Source organism: Amphiura filiformis, chromosome 12 (assembly GCF_039555335.1).
Source record: "Amphiura filiformis chromosome 12, Afil_fr2py, whole genome shotgun sequence".
Taxonomy (NCBI): domain Eukaryota; kingdom Metazoa; phylum Echinodermata; class Ophiuroidea; order Amphilepidida; family Amphiuridae; genus Amphiura; species Amphiura filiformis.
Window position 1 is genome coordinate 20,179,773 of NC_092639.1, and position 18,142 is coordinate 20,197,914.

Below are 18,142 nucleotides of genomic sequence, written 5' to 3' on the forward strand. Positions count from 1 at the left end.
GGGTTGGAAACGCTGATAAATATACGAAACAGCATAGATGGCCAAAAAAGTGCATTTAATCGACAGATCTAATAGACCCGTGACGTCTGCGTGACGTCACGGGTCTATACATGTACAGGTAGCCGGGTATAGCCCCCTTCATCTGGCCAGACGCCACCAACGGCATCTATCTCTAGTTCCGAAAAACTCTGGATTCACTATATATACGATACGAGACTTCAAGAAAATGTTTCCAACCCCATGTTAAAAAGAAATCTACGCCACTGCATGAAGCGTTGCAACAGTATCGGTACAGATGGCCTACAGATGCCGAGTGCTTTTAAGTTTATTACATGGGTTTTTCAAGGCTTGATTCCAGAGGGAGTAAGTTAATAGAGAGCTTGCGAAATGGAGTTACTTTAACTTTAACTTTAACGTCTAGAGGATTATAGAGGATTATGTATTCAAAACCACTCTGCCATTAAAGCCGCTTGAAGTTAAAGTTAACGCCAGACAGTCTAAACGCAGGACAACCGATCTTTTGTTCTGCTTAGTCGCGCTAAAAGTCGATCGATACATGTTAAAATCAACACAATTCCGAGATACACCTTTTTGCTATGAAATTTATTTTCTCGGTCAAATATAAAGCAAATTTTTTTTTCTTCAGTAATGTCAAATAAAAACATAGTGCTTGGATGAACATTTTTTTTTTTAAATCCTGGTGTTAAAATTAAGCATCAAATTGTGTCTTTTAGTGTGATATTTTGATTTTATAGGCCTTTAGTTCGCCCGTGAGCTTTTTACAGAATTCATTTTTAGCGTCTCAAACTAATATAGTTTGCTAAAGAAAGATATTTCCCACCTCTGTAAAGCACATCGTGTGGGTCTATATATTATAGTTTTGTCAGAATTTCCGTTTTGATTCCATAATTTTTGACTACCAGCTGAGAAAATTTCAAATCCACGCGTGAAATACTAGCATTGTGGATCGATATCTCTGGGTGCCCGGCCTGGATACAGTTTAGACTGCAGAATCTATATAGTGTGCCGTAAATTATGATGAAAATACGTCATAATTAAAACAATGGTTTGCATATTTCCTCATAGACTACATAATTACCACTTATGTATTGTCTAGTTAATAGACCAATTATTGGAAATCTAATTTGGTTTGGGTAAAAAACATGCCACATGATGCTAAAAATTACTGATTGAATTAGATCAAAATAAATTTTGTTCCAAACGTCACACTTGATATATATATTTGTGTGTGCTCATGACGTTTTTGGCTTGACTTCAACGCCAAGGGGATTAAGTTCCAGTAAAATGGACTGATTTTACGGGACTGAGCAGTGTAGTGAACTTCTGCGAATTGCAGCTACTGTGAACATTTTTTACAACGTTGCGTGTCTTATAATTACACCTCTATATAACCAAATATGTTTGTACTGTTCAGGTATTTTATTTAATTATTATTTTATTCATTTAGGCCTACATTATGTACCCCCAATTCAGCAGAAAGCTGGTCTAACATGTGCCACGCTATCATACGCATATTATAGGCCTATGGGTATTGTATGTCAACCAAATTATTCATTATTAAAAGAGGAGGCCTATTTGTTACAAAAAATAAGAATGTCAGAAAAGGAGCATCCAGAAATATGTTGGTTGAAATTCAAAATTCTGGGAGTTTTAAAGAACAAAATGAGGATCATTCGGGGAGATATATTTAATTTGATCAGAATGCAAAGAGGAGTCCTTGCCCTCCTAAAAGAAAACTCCTGGCAACGCCACTGGGGAGTGGGAAAGTGAGGATAGATGAATAGATGGAGGGAGGGGATGACATGGAGAGGTGGTGATGGTGGTGGTGGTGGTGGGGGGGGGGGGCTAGGGAGAGCAAACAGATAAAATGGGCTTGTGTCCTGATGGAAATATAAAATTGACAAAGCTGACGTTTACTGGAATAATAATTGAGCTTTTATTATAATAATCCGGGACAATAATATAGGCATATCACAAGAATATTTAATTGAAACATGTTTAGAAGTATAATATTAGCGTATAGCTCATAACATAGGCCTAATTCCCATTGCATTGGTCATCACCAAGAGATGTAATCCATGTTTATTCAAACTAAGCGCCTATTGTAATAAGTGTTACCAACAAACCACTTCAGCAAACAAAAGGGAGAAATTTGATGCAGTCGCTTTTACATACCTTTCTTTTGATCACCCATTGATACACTTCCCCTAGTTTAAACAACAAGACGCTGTTGGTACAGAAACCAATCTGACGTTCGCGTTGAAGTGAAGTTGAGCAAGAAATCGAAACGATATTTTTGAAGTTGCCGTTAAAGTTCCAGTAACTTCATTCCGCAAGCTCTCTAATAACAGAAACAGTCAGGCAGACTAAATAATGAACTCAAGCGTACTCAATCCACATGCACAAGACCGCGAACCTAAACAACAATAAATAAAAACAGCAATCAATATTTGTAAACCGAATTTGGGAAAAATGTCCATGCATAAGACTTAGTAGGCCTACAAACTTTTGAATTTCTGCGAGTGGCAGAAAGTTGAGAAATAATGTAGGCCCTATGGTTTTGTAATGTTTAATACATGTTCCAGGGTGAAAACATCATGAAAGGTTGTGAAAGATTTGTTTTGGCCCCTGAACATGTATGAAACATTACCAAACTATACGAAACTATACGCAACTTTAGTGTATACATGTTGAGGGGTCAAGTGGACTTGCGGTCTTCTTGCGCTCAGGTCTTCATGTTCAAATTAACGTTCCACAATCAAGTCATTATTCAGCATTTTGGGTAAAGAAATCGTAGGCCTACATGGTTTGGGTCAAAGATCACCGCGGGTCATTTGGCTAAAATAATTACTCAGGAAAATGCCTATTTAAGAGTATATTAGTATACATTTCGTATACTGGAAAATATCAAAAGTAATTGAGAGATCATCTAGAGTCACATGCCTGATGTTCATGACTACCCATTACTTCAATTCAATAAAATTTTCATTATCTGAATCAATATATTATTGAAAAATAACACTTTGGTGTTTTGCATAAGTATACATTTCTACAAATCATATACTTTGAAAACATGCTTAATTTATTGTTGTTAATGAGTTATGTACGTTTTACAAAAGTGTTGTTGTTTCAGCCCTTTTTACAACATAACTCAAGAACCACATTACCTACAAAAGTATATCTGTGATATTTGAATTCTTCTACAAGCTCGCTATGAATTACCATTCGCAAGATGCTGTGAACTGCATTTTTTTTGCTGCTTCGACCAACAATACATCGTATACCCTCAACTAAAATAAAATAACTGAATAAATATATTTATATTGGTTTTGGTCAAAGATCGTCCACAGTCATTAGGCCTACATCTCATCTCATCTTCAGTTACCTACGAAAATTGGGCTTTAGAATGCACACCAGTAAATACAAGTCTCCTACACCCTGGGAGAAAAAAAATCAGTGTTTCAAACGAGGAAACGTGCAATACGACTTAATTAAATACATTAGAAAAGGCTTAAAACCCGATTAGGCCCTGATTCATATTTAATCCTCATTTAGGCCTGGGAAATAGATTGTCTGTGAAAAATGAGCAGGATCCGACTTTTTATGACGATTTGGCTAAACTTTAAAAATGTGTTACATTTCAGAAACACAAGCTATTCGTGAGGTGGTGTAAGCTGTATGGGCTATAGGGTGATCTAGTCGGCATTTTTCTGGAAAAAAATGCTGCACTCCGTATATAATTTCTACAATGGATGACTTCATCTGACCTTCGACTTGCAGAAAGGGTAAGTTTTGAAGAACTGAGTCGCTCTGGAGTCAAGAAAATGACGTTTTCCTGGACCCTGTTTGTACAGAAAGTCAATGAGGGCTATTTACTGGTGTGCACCCAGAAGAGCGCTGAGCCAATGATCTAAAAGTAATGTTGCTGAAGTGACTGGTCAGCACGGGTCCTATCATGGAATATATTACCCTCTATAGTCATGATAGTTCACATAATTGGTCAAAAAAGTGTTTGTAATGGTTGTGGGTATAGGTCCTGCAGAGGTCTTCGAAGTTCAGCATAGGCGTAGACCCCGGGGGGGGGGATTTATCCCCCCCCCCCCTCCAATATTTTACCAGGGGGATGCTCCATACAATCATCCCCCCAATGTTGACGCCTGAATATGGGTTTCTGATCAAATTAACCTCATATTTGCCCATTTTAGCCCCAAAAGTGCAAATTTTCGCGCGCTTCGCGAGCATTTATTCCACTTTTGCACCATACTTCATCAGTTTAGCTTCAAAATAGCATGAACTTATTCTGTCGCCAAAAAGTACTGCATTCATTATATTTCCAAAAATTTTTCCAACCCCATCCCCCCCCTCCCCAATGTCAAAAAGAAATCTACGCCACTGAAGTTCAGAAGCCACACCTAATATTTGTGCATGGCTCTTGCATGAGACACGGCAGCTGTAGTACTTATCTGCCGTTCTGATTATGTATTTACCACATTGACCCCCATCTGCTCGACGGCGAAACTGATAAAATTGCATCATAGTTTGCTTATTCCCGTCGAAAAAATATATAAAAAGCCACCAGTTTTCATGTTATGTATTTACTTGCCTGCAATCTTTGATTTATATACATGTATATTATACAAAGACCATTTCGCCCTTCTGTTAAGGCGATTTAATTCCCCGATTTTCATCAGTACCCATCTTCTTTTTTTTGTTGCAAATTTATATTGTATATAAATATGTTCATCATCTCATGTCCTGAACTTATAAAATATCTCTACATAAAAAGTGGTTTTAAACCATTTTAGAAAATCATTTTAGCCCTATATATTTTTTTGTTTACTGTATCCTGGTAACTGAGATGTGTGTTTCATAACAAACTATAATCTATTCTATTGAACATGTCCAAGTAGAATACATGAATAGAATACATTAACTCCTTTGTTATACTATCTATAGAAATATACTCACTGATTATAACACTGAATAAATTAAATAGGCCTAAATAATCTCTTCCACATAGACAATTTAATACTTCACCATGTATGTATCTTCTATAATATGTTGTTAGGAAAAGAGATTAAAAAAGGCTATAAGGTCATCAAAGGTCAGGTTATAGGTCAATTGGTTCAGGTCAAATTCAGGCATCAATTATGAATACATGTGATAGTCTGTGATATCATACATGTCATAATGAGGCATTAATTTTGATATTTTGTCTGTTACTGGATATATAATGGAAATGTGTGAGGTGGATATACTAAAATACCTTGGGATGTAAATGGTGAGTACAATTTAGATTGCCTAGTTGAGTTGGATTGGGCAAATAAATATAAAATAGTTACCAAAATCACAAAAATGAAGCTTACGGAAAACTACCTATAATATGGTGGTATAGGTGAAAAAAATACAATCTTTTTCAACATTGCTGTAGTGTGGTTGTGGTAGCCTGTTACCTATGGCTTAATTAAGTTTCAGTGACATGGTGTTGCAAGTTCAAAATACAAAATATAGCTCGACATTGAAAATAGAAGCATTTTAACCGGTTCGTTTTTTGATAGTTGTGGCGCACCAAGTTCATAAAGTCATAAAAGAAATCAGGGACCACTTATTCCCATTTTTACGGTGTCTGATCTCCGCCAAACTCCCCCTTTTATAATTCATATCCCCAAATTTTTAGTTTCCCCCCTTTTGCGAAATGCTTTCCCTTTTTCAAATATTTCCCCCTTTTAACTTTCCCCGTTTTCAAATAGTTTCCCCTTTTCGACTTTCCCCCTTTTCGACTTACCCCTTTTCAAATAGTTTCCCCTTTTCGACTTTCCCCTTTTCGACTTGCCCCTTTTCAAATAGTTTCTCCTTTTCGACTTTCCCCCTTTTCAAATAGTTTCCCCCTTTTCGACTTACCCCTTTTCAAATAGTTTCCCCTTTTCGACTTGACCCTTTTCGACTTGACCCCTTTTCAAATAGTTTCTCCTTTTCGACTTTCCCCTTTTCAAATAGTTTCCCCCCTTTTCGACTTTTCCCCTTTTCATATAGTTTCCCCCTTTTCGAATCCCCACTTTTCAAATAGTTTCCCCCTTTTTTAATTTCCCTTTTCAAATAGTTTCCCCGTTTTTAAATTACCCCCTTTACAAATAATACCCCTTTTTATTTTCACCCATTTTGTAAAATTAATAGTTCCCCCTTTTACAAATAATCCCTTTTAACTTTCCTCCTGCTTTTCACAAATAGGTTCCCATTTTAAATAGTTTCTCCCTTTTTAAATAATACTCCCTTTTTGTTTTTAATACTCCCTTTTTGTTTGGGTACTCCCCGTTTTCCGTGCGTAGGCTTTACCAGTAAGCCTGGACCCTGGAGAGTACCGTGCACTCACTAGAGCTCATTTCGCTACATCCATTATTGGAAAGGCGTTCTACATGAATTTGGATACCAACGTAGGTAGATTTATAGCCTGTTGTGCAAGCGCCGCTAAATTCAATGGGTTAGGGATCCGTCAACTTTTATGCACGTTTATAGGGGGGCTGTACAAAGAGCAACTCCGATATGATTGATAAACCAAATGATGTTCAGAAAGTTAAACGGGTGAAATGGCATGCATAAATATTTATGCTGGTCAAATTCATAGCAATGATGTTTGAAAGCAGTGGCGTAACTTTGGGCCAGGGTGCCCGGGGGCGAAAGTAGATCGGGTGCCCCTGACCAAGTATGTGCATAGTCCGACGTGTAGGACAGTGGCGTAGATAGGGAATAGGGGTTGTGGCGCCCAGGGCTAAGGACACATAATGGCACCCCTCCCTATTTCTTGGAGCGGAGCGCGCGAAAATTTGCACAAATAGGACCAATCACGCATTAATTTTGATCATAATGAAGTTGAATATCGGTCTTAAATTGATCTTTCAAATGATTTTGTGCTGAAATGCGCGCAAAGCGCGCGAAAATTTTGACTTTCATCGCTGGATGGGGCACAGGATCGACGCTGAATTGGTCACTCGGCGCCCCCCAAGTGTGGCGCCCAGGGCACGTGATCCTTCTGCCCTTCTGCCCTCCCCCCGTCGCTACGCCCGGTCGCTACGCAACTGGTGTAGGACATAAGTTAACAGACTACATGTATGCTCAGCTCAGACTATGATCACTATCTCACATGGCGCAAGAAAGACGAATCGCGAAAGTTCAGTGACCGTACCGCGCCGCCCGAAATTTTTTTCGGGTGGGGCAGTTAGTGGAATTTCGCAGTTAATCTTTCTTGAGCGATCAGAGTCTTGAGGATATCGTTGCTAACTAAGAAACCAGGTCCTACTCGTCGGACTATGTGTGCATGGTGCAGAGCTAATCAATTTTGGTTTTGAAAGCCATAGACCTATTATACCGAAGATCATGTTAATAAAAAAAATATTTTCATCTTCTCCAATGTCTTTACTTTTGAAGATTCGTCACTAGCTGTAGTGACGTAGCTAGGGGTTGTGGCGCCCAGAGGAAAGAATACACAATACCAGTGGTGCAGGCGCGCAAAAATGTGCATACAAATTTGGTATAGCCTAATCAAGATGAATTTTGGTCTTTCAAATGACAATTTATGTGCAATGCGCGCGAAACGCGCGAAAATTTTTGTGTTGAAGGGGGCACCCAAATGAAGAGTATAATTCTATGCATGGTGGGTAATGGTTTCCACTTCTTTCCTATAACAAAGTATTATCCTGTCGAAAGGATATCCGGTCTGCTGATGGGTGCCCCTTAGCCCGGGTGCCCGGGGGCGCGGCCCCCCAGAGCCCATAGGAGTTACGCCACTGTTTGAAAGTCTGTGAAGAACTTGTCTATAAACAGGGATATGTCAAAGACAACAAACAACTGGCTGCCATGCCATTGTTACAGAAGCCTAGATAATAAGAATTGTTTGTGCTATATAATTATTCAAAAGTTTTTTTTAAAGTTAGCACAAGCGGTCTTAACAGTGAAATGACAATAAAAGCATACATTTATAAAACGGGCCTGGACAAAATGGGCATTGCATATTTATGACAAGTGTGGCTGTGTGATTTTATGCAACTTTATTTTTAAGCCAGTTCCGAGTAATTTTCTCTATTCTTTGTTTGTCAACAATCCCGTTAACAATAAAAATGTGCTTTCTAATCAAAGGCTCTATGGCGTATATTCAATTGACCAGACAAATGAACCAGGGACTTCGGTCAGTGGTGCACGCCTCAAAAATCCAAAAAAATTAGTAGGCCCTATATGTTAGATGAAGAATTAAGTAGCAATTAAGGGGTACTACACCCTGCCCAATTAGTGTGCCTATTTTTGCATTTTTCTCAAAATTATGGCGCATTGGGGACAAGTAAGATATGTATATTATAGGGGCAATGACTACAACTACTGCACTGGAAATTTTATTTCAGCACAGCCAACAGTTGTGGAGTTACAGTCAAAAATGAGGGAAAACCAATATTTGATCAATAAATCAATAACTACTTGCTTTGTGTTGCTGTATTTTCAAAACAGTAGTTGTAGTCCTTGCCCCTATAATATACATATCTTACTTGTCACCAATGTGCTATAATTTTTTTTTTTTTTTCAAAAATAGGCGCAAAATTGGACAGGGGTAAATACCCCTTAAGGCTAGTCTTTTTTAAAGTCGAGACAAGTCCAAAATAATAACGATTAATAAGCCAATCTAATTGATTCGAATTCCAATCTCCTGGCCTTTTCCTGGGTCTTTATTTAGTTGCATGATATAATTCAGATTATGATTTTTCTTAAATGTAGATCTATATCCTATAGAATTCATAAATTACATAATAAGTATCATTTTATTCATTTTATTTAGCTCAAGAATTTGTATCAGACAATCACGTGCTTTCAACGTGTAGGCCGGACCTATTTCAATATCGAAGTACATGGGACGTGAATGCACGGTACTATAGATGGTCCGTGCCTACTGGTAAAGCCTACGCATCGTGAAAAGGGGAATAAAAAAAGGGAGTAAAAAAAAAGGGAATAAAAAAATAAGGGAGAAACTATTTTAATGGGGGAAAAATCTGTAAAATGGTATTTTGTAAAGGTGAAAAGAAAATTCGAAAAGGGGAAACTATATGAAAAGGGGGGGAAACTATATGAAAAGGGGGAAATTCGAAAAGGGGGAACTATATGAAAAGGGGGGAAATTCGAAAAGGGGGGAACTATATGAAAAGGGGGAAATACGAAAAGGGGGAAACTATATGAAAAGGGGGAAATTCGAAAAGGGGGAAACTATATGAAAAGGGGGAAATTCGAAAAGGGGAAACTATATGAAAAGGGGAAATTCGAAAAGGGGGGAAACTATATGAAAAGGGGAAATTCGAAAAGGGAAAACTATATGAAAAGGGAGAAACTATATGAAAAGGGGAAATTCGAAAAGGGGGAAACTATATTAAAAGGGGAAATTCGAAAATGGGAAACTATATGAAAAGGGGAAATTCGAAAAGGGGAACTATTTGAAAAGGGGAAAGTCGAAAAGGGAACTATTTGAAAAGGGGAAAGTCGAAAAGGGGAACTATTTGAAAAGGGGAAAGTTAAAAGGGGAAATATTTGAAAAAGGGGGAAAGCATTTCGCAAAAAGGGGGAAAACTGAAAATTTGGGGAGATGAATTATAAAAGGGGGAGTTTGGCGGAGATCAGACACCGTACATTTTACATATCAACATTATTTCCCTAATGTGTTAGCAACACATATCCAAAATTTTAACGAAATCCGTTGATAGTAAGCTTTCCAAAATGAAGTGAATTTAAATCATCAGTGATGTACCTCCTGTTGGCTTCTATCTTCAAAAGCATGTAAGCTACATTGATACCGATGCCACCAATAAAACGAGAAGATTTGCCCCTTCATTTTGCATACCACTTTGTCCAATTTTTTTTGTAATTTCTTCACAAAATGCAAAAAATGCAAAAAAAAATCAATGGGTGTAGTACCCCCTTAATATTTACAAGTTATTGGAAACACAAATATCAAACTTCATATTTTCATATTTGGACTATACTAGTACTAAATCGGTAAAAATCCTTAAAGTTAAAATTGCATATAAATGAAACTGGAAAATGAATGTGTTCTCGGATTCAAATAAAGTGCCGGCTCATACTGATCACACTCTATTTAATTACGCCCTTAATTGTGTGACCTGCTCGGCTTTTTAAAAGGGTTAAGTATGCTGTTTACGGTTTCGTTGTAAAATGGGCATGACGTGAATAAAAATCATAAAAATGAACTGAATCAGAAACCTGAGTGTCTAGAATGGTCTGCAGCACGATGTATTATTATAATATTTCTTTACAGCCGCAATGTACTATGCTTAGTGTGGGGATGTGCGGTAGATTTGGGGTACATTTTCAGACATTCAGTATAGATTGGGGTGCATTTTCAACCATTTCGGTTTATTGATGGTTCTCAATTTCATGAATTTTCTCCATTTTTCATCAATGTTTAGCAACATTTGCGACAATCAGTTACCAAAATCGGTATAATTTTGAGTCTGTTTTTCGAAATTGGTTTACAGCTGAGACGAATATATTCGTCTCAGGTTTACAGTCGGGTAGTTATTCAGAGTCCCAGTCGCGCATCCATATATCCCCACCCAAGCCAAAGGTGAGACCTCCCCTTCTACCTACTTAGAAAATTGCATATGTCAAACTATTCTCATTCATTCCTACCTGCGAATCTGAACAATGGTGTTAAACTTGTCTATTTTATGAAGAAAAAGAATGGTATTGTCTTTATTTCCGGGTTTATTTCTGTTCAGTTCCACAAATAATATTGGAACATTATGATATCTAACATTATTGGCCCCTTCCAGCCGTTGATGGCGTTTTGGCTCGGCTAACTCCAATCAAGCCGGAATTAGCAAAGCCAGGCTACACAATCGTCCTCGCTTTCAGTTTTCAGGCCATAACACAAATAGTGAATATAAATATAAATTTAGGTCATAACATAATTTATGGGAAAATATGAAACCCATTGTATAATAACATGAATAATATCTGTCTTTCTGTTTCCTTCCTTGCTTTTAATTTTGGTATGAATTATTAGCTTCCCACCCGTGGTTTTAGGATGAATTAGCCTAAATGAATTAGATATATCATATGCCTAAAACTGATCAATTCCTACACTAGGATTCACAACATGTTCATCTATCAGGGGCACAGTTCTTTAACAATACATTTGTACATTTATGAAATGACCTTTGAAAATTTGGGTAGGCCTACTAAAACTCATACTCTGCAACTTGAGGTCAAATTGTGCACTATGATTGTTTAATTGAGGTATTGAACTATGCCATTGGGATGAGGCCATTATTATGGTCATAGTGTTATTCGCAGATATCACTTCCCTAGTACGGGTTATTTACCGGGGTTATTTCAAATAATTGATACGATTGACACAACAGTGGATTTTCTGTTTCAAATATTGATTACAATTTAACGGATAGGCCTACAGCGAATTTGACTTACGGGGTTACTGAAAAAACCGGTGATGTTGTTGAGTGGCTGTTCAAGACGTTATAATTATAGTATTTAATAAATGTATAAGAGTAAGATTTAAGGTCTTTGATTCATTGATCCGGCATTTTGTAGTAACTTGGGGTAATGACTTGGAAAAAGTCAATTTGAATAGATTAAAACATCCGGGGGGGGGGACAAGGGGGAAGCTGCCCCTTGTGAGTAGTCTTTCCCCCACCACCACTTCTTGCCCCCCGCATGCTTTATTGTACTTTTAGGAGGGACTGACAAGAGTATCACTCAAGTGTTAATGACCTCGTAGGGTCTACTATTTCCGTGTCTGAACATGGTGGAGGAAGTGAACTCAGAGAAGTGAACTAGTCTGATTTCCACTAAACAATGACTCTTTGAGACGAGGAATTAAAAATGATATAGGCCTACAAATCAAAATTAATGTGTGTATTTAGATTTATGATTTATTTCAACATACGCTCTCATAATAGGGTTTCAGGCGCTAGCGCCCTAAAAGCAGCACATTTTGATGTATAGTACCATATTTTCAAAAAAATTTATGCTTTATAAAATTTTTCCGCCCTTTTTTATTTACTAATTCTTTTTGCCGCCCCTTCGTTTTTGCCGCCCCTTCTTCTTCCGCCGCCCTTCATTTTGGCCGCCCCTGCTTTTACCCCAGGGGGGCTGGCGCCCCAAAGCCCCCCAAAAAAATACGCGCATGTTATTACAAAGACAACAGGCATGACAGGGCAAAACCCACAGAACCAATGCCGTATGACCAAAGGCCCAATAGATGGAAGTGCCGAGGGCAAATGAGGGCGCCAAAGCAAGCAGGTGGTGGCGGATGCCTGGACCAACTCCCCCTAGCTAGCGATACATTCTGCTTTGTTACAAGGAACATGGTAGGCGTGCAGAAGTTGTACACTAAGTCAATAATGTAGGCCTATACATACAAAGATAAAATTTAATGTAAAACAATAGTTTGAAAACTTATTAAGACCAACTTGAGTACATGAATAAAATAAACAGTAAACAAAAACTAAAACTAAAATATTGTGGTGGTTACAATTTTCTAATTTGTGAGCTTTTGTGAGAGCAAAATACATAATTTTATACAAATAAACAAGAAATGTCTTTAAAAAAGACAACGCCATGAAGTTCATGTTTGTACATTGACACGTACTTGGAATGCTAGTAATTTTGTGTGTGTGACATAACTAACCAGTGATCGACATACTATAGGAAATTGTCAATAATTTTCATGTTGAAAGCTAAGTTGAAAAATGTGTGCGAAATAGGTCTACATTTAATTTATACTTGTAACAAAGGGATCAATGGAAATCACATCCACCGAGTTTTGCAACAATCTATATTCAGACGACCTAAAAAAAATCAGTACAGAAGGCTAATAGAATTTAAATATATCCAACGAACTTGATCATGTTGATTGTTTAAAGTTTGTTCTGACTATCCCAGCATGTTTCAGGAATAGGCTACATGTCAAATCATATTGGTCGATTCCTGAGCATGATTCAGGGGGATATTATTGATTAAATTTAAAACACTACTCCCCAAAATAAAGTTTAATTGAATCAGTCTCGCTAAATAAAGATATTCCAAATAGATTCGTAACCAGATTGCAAAGATTTAGTGGATGTAGAATGTTCGATGTAGTACGTCCCATACGTTATTAAATCCATTTATCCCATTCTCACTCCGAGGGCTTACAGCCAGTACCACCTAAGTCCATTTGTTTTCTCAATTACATGTTACTCATTTCAGCAACAAATGGACGGTTAATTATGCCCTCCATAATATATGCAAGTGACTAGGTCACATAAACAGTTAGTTAGACGCAAGTGACCACGCACATAGGCCTACCTCAAAGTCACTTACGTTTACTTATAGAGGGCAGAATTAACTGTCCATTTGTTACCGAAATAAGTAACATGTAATTGAGAACACAAATGGACAATGGTGGTTCTGGCTCTAAGCCCTCTACTCACAGTATATTGCACCATTTGGCAATAATTTTACAGATATTACATAATATTTCACTTACCCTTTTTTTTTTTTGTTCTATCTGGGTCAAAGATTTTGCTTCACATATGCGATGACAACTTTTTTGAAGAATTATTATTACATTTAAAGGAGGATTTCGTGATCCTAGCATCCTCTTTTTATGACATTTTTCAGTAGATATCCACGAAAAAAGCTTATTTCCAAAATTTCAGTTGATTCCGATTTTGCGTTTGCGAGTTATGCATGATTATGTGTATTACACTGCTCCATAGACAATGTGTTGTAATTTCGTTCTGGTGCACCAGAACGAAATTCAAATTTGGCGATATTTTTGCTAAACGAATTAATCTGCAAGAAATATTTGGTACATAAACATTATGTAGCCAGAGGTATCCAGTGGTGTAAAAATCTCAACTTTTTGGGAAAAAGTGGGGGGATGAGGCTGTGGATCACGAAATGCCCCTTTAATAGATTATTGTAATTATTGCATTTTCCCGCTGACAAAATATCTGGAGCAGATGCAAGAAGGTCTCAGCCTTTCGACTAAGGGTTAGTTCCCGTTAACAAAATATCTGGAGAAGATGCAAGAAGATCTCAGCCTTTCAACAAAGGGGTTAGTTATGAAATATTGATATTTAAAGTTGGAAAAACATGCCGACAACGAAAACACATTTACCTCGGGGTGAATACTGTCAAAAACAAACATCATTACTTGTATATTAAACTTCTTTCGTATAGATTAAACCATAGACCCTCTTTAGAGTGAAATAAGCCAAAGGAAAAAGGTGAATATATTATTTGGGAACCTTTTCTCAAATCGAACCATGTAAAGTGTAACACATTTATACTTGTTGTCGTCGTTTAAGTCTCTTGGGTATTATTATGCAAAATATTTCTTGCATTTCTTTTAACTTTGCAGCATATTAATCTCCTTATACATAACTAGAGGCGTGCACATTTTGGAGTTGTTACCACATTGAATGATTATCTCCATATTCCATGAAAAATTAATGATATTATTTTTCTTCAAATTTTGAAAGGTTTATTGTCACTTTGGAACACCTTTCAAATAGAACCATGCAGATCATTGCTTCGGGTGTAGGCTATCTTGATGGTTTGAAATTGGTTAAGAAGTTACAACCATTTGAATTGCAAAATTTTTTGATTAAAACATAACACTGCTTTCTAAATATCTACTTTAATCCCCTGCGGGGCTCTTCTATATCGTCTCGGCTATTAGTTGCAGTTTAATATATGCCGGATAAGTTATCGGTCTCCGACCTGCCGGGCTAGCGGTCTTTATTATGTTTGGGTGGAGCGAGGCTGTATTATAGCGGGGACACACATACCCCCATAATATTCTTATAAAGCAGTGTGGTATAAGTCTACCGAATTTGGAAGTAGGCCTACTCAATACTTATAATGTGAGTGGGTGAAATATTTACATTTTTAGTCATGAAGATATGTGTTTTTATAAGGTGCCTTTTTGTCTGATAGCTATTTTAAAATCTTCAAGGAGAGGAGGCTATAAGCCGGGGCTATAAGCCGATAACTTTCCAGAATATATCGTATACTGCATTTCTGAGGTTATGTATACTATTTTAACAAAGTTTGATTTGAAATCCACACCACATAATTTCGCTTCTATATCGACCAAATGTCAATACATCCTCAAAAAAGATAACACTGCGAGATACGCCTGAAATATACAAATATCTAGACCACAACCACTTTGTATTCTGACAAATAGCTCTTTGAAGCACTCAGAAAATGACAAAAGTCTTCCTTGCGTCGTCTATATTTGTCACTTTTCATCCGGCATTACAATTTAATTGTATTGCACAGTTCGTGTATGGGGCCTCATGGGTAGGCCTATACACTCTTAAAACGATATATTCATTTCTTAAAATTTGTCAAATTTGACAAGGGACACTATTCGGATGGGGATATAACAGACTTCTCTTCAAAATGAACAGATTTTTTTTTTCAAAATGAAGCGGATATTCTCATCAAAATTACAAGAAACTCGTCAAATTTGGTCAGATTGCCATGTCATTTAAAAAAAAAGAATAGTTTCTTGTCAAAAATGAATAGGTTTGTGACTAAAACAATGAAATTTGAATCGTTTTTCTTCTCCTAGGGGGATATATATACATTATATATATTATTCATTTTGATAAGATTGTGGCATATATACCTAATCAAAATGAACAGTATATCTCATCAAAACGAAACAGTTTCGGGATCAAAAATAAATGAATAGGGATTCTATTCAGAAAAATGAATAGTGTGAAATGAGAGTGTATGGTGGCTACCGTTTACCGTGCTACAAATAGACACGAATAATTTGCAAGGTAACAACGGATTCGTTTAGAAACTTTCAGATTTACTGTTTTTCTGTTTTCCAGCCAACCATGTTTAAAAACATGCTGGATGGAAAAGACAATCCAGTTAAATTTATGTTTCTTTTAAAAATTGGTTGAATGTCGAATTTTAACTTTTATAGAAGTTCTAACTAAAGGATTAGGTAGAGCTATGTTTCATCTAGCAAAACAGAGTAACATATTTTTTTAATTCAACAGATTTTGTTCGGTGTTTTCCTGATGTCGGAAGTAATTATTGCACTTTACTGCAGCCTTGTTGACTCGAGATGATAAACATGTATGATTATAAGGAACACCAACCTTGGTTTTAATTAAAAAATTAAAATGTTTAATTTGAAAATAGTATATAGTATAGTATTACTATTTTTTTCTCCAATGCATGTTGAATTTGAAAACATATATTTTTGGTAAATAGTGTGTAGACCTACGATGGTATTGCTTAGAAGCGGCTTGCATAGAGTAGCGCACATTTTTACATTCATGGGATGCGTTTCAATGTGATCTTCTCTTCTTGTGTGCGCAGTGCGCAATTTGTAGATATTTACAGCTATAAACAGTTCAGAATAAAATTCAAAACATAAGAGAATAGTGACTTAATTTTGTCGACAGATAAAAAATTATAATTTTAAAAAGGTGACTTTTTGTTTTGATGGTTCAAATATTTTGATGTGGACAATTCTCAAAAACGATACTTTTCCCCATTCATTCAAAAGACTCTGCAGGGTTCCTTGACCAATAATCCTCTTCAACGTTAAAACACATACGCCAACGCCCCCCCTATGTGTCGAAAGATAATGTTTAAATTATGTGGAAAATCCTTCCCAACTGATGCATCCTGTAAGACAAATATTTCAAAACAGACTTAAATATATAGCTGAACGACTAAAACATTGCAAAAAAAAAGAGTAACATAAACATGATAAAGCCCAATCGCCATTGCAACTTCCGGTTTTTGAGAGCAGTTTTGGGACACTTTGACCCCTGATATATCGGGAAAATTGCTGTAATTATCATTAATTTATTTATTGTTGTCATAATGTTATCATTAAAATATTGACATAATTAATTTATTCAATAGTAATGTTTTTTGGGTTTGTTTTCATTCTTGAAAAACATTTTAATATTTGGTATGCACAAAAACCAATTTTCCCGATAGGTTAGAGGGCAAAGTGTCCCAAAACTGCAAAAACTGTCCCACAATGCATAGCAAATTCCAATGCCGATTTGGCTTTATTATAATAAACACTGAATAAACAGTCATCATAAATATAACGTTGTGTACAGGGTGTGTCAAAATGAAGTAAACTCATGCTTGTGGCGCTTTTGTACGGAATCTAGAATGAATCTGCTGTATTGAAAATATCATTGAAAAGAGCAGATTCTGAACGTCTAAATTAAAAAAGAATTGTTGTATTTGCTTACTGCAAATCAGAGTTATACTCCTTTCAATAAGACCACACATTTTTATAGCTGCACACGGCTCCTCTTCCCAAGCATTATAGTCATGGTAGTGTGTTGACTGGTAAAATAGCGCTTTATTCTTTTTTAATTTAGACGTTCAGAATCTGTTCTTTTCAATAGTATTTTCATGTACAGCGGATTCCTTCTAGATTTCATACAAAGGTGCCACAAACACGGGTTTACTTCATTTTGAATCACCCTGTACTTGAAGACCTGAGCGCAAGAAGACCGTAAGTCCACTTGGCCCCTCAACATGTATACACTAAATTTGCGTATAGCTTCGTATAGTTTGGTAATGATTTATACATGTTCAGGGGCCAAAACAAATCTTTCACAACCTTTCATGATGTTTTCACCCTGGAACATGAATTAAACATTATAAAACCCTAAGAAACTATACGTAACTTTAATGTATACATGTTGAGGGGCCAAGTGGAGTTACGGTCTTCTTGCGCTCAGGTCTTCACCTGCGTTATCGGATTGAACGAGACTATTGGCCCAAATACATCGCGTGTAGAAAACTAGCTGAAGTAAATGATGTGATGTATCACACATTGAGGCTGTTTTTCGTGTACTGTTTATGGGATGATGGATTTCCTTTCGATTTGCCTATTTTTGTCTTATTAGTTGAATGATGTTCGCGCCAAAAGCATCGAAGCGACTGGGTTTGATTGAGCGATGTTGGTATGTAAAAATACTACTTGCATTTTGCCCAAAACGATGAAGAATGCGTGTCTTTTCACAACAGCTTCCAGCTCTTACTAACCCGGTTGACTCTG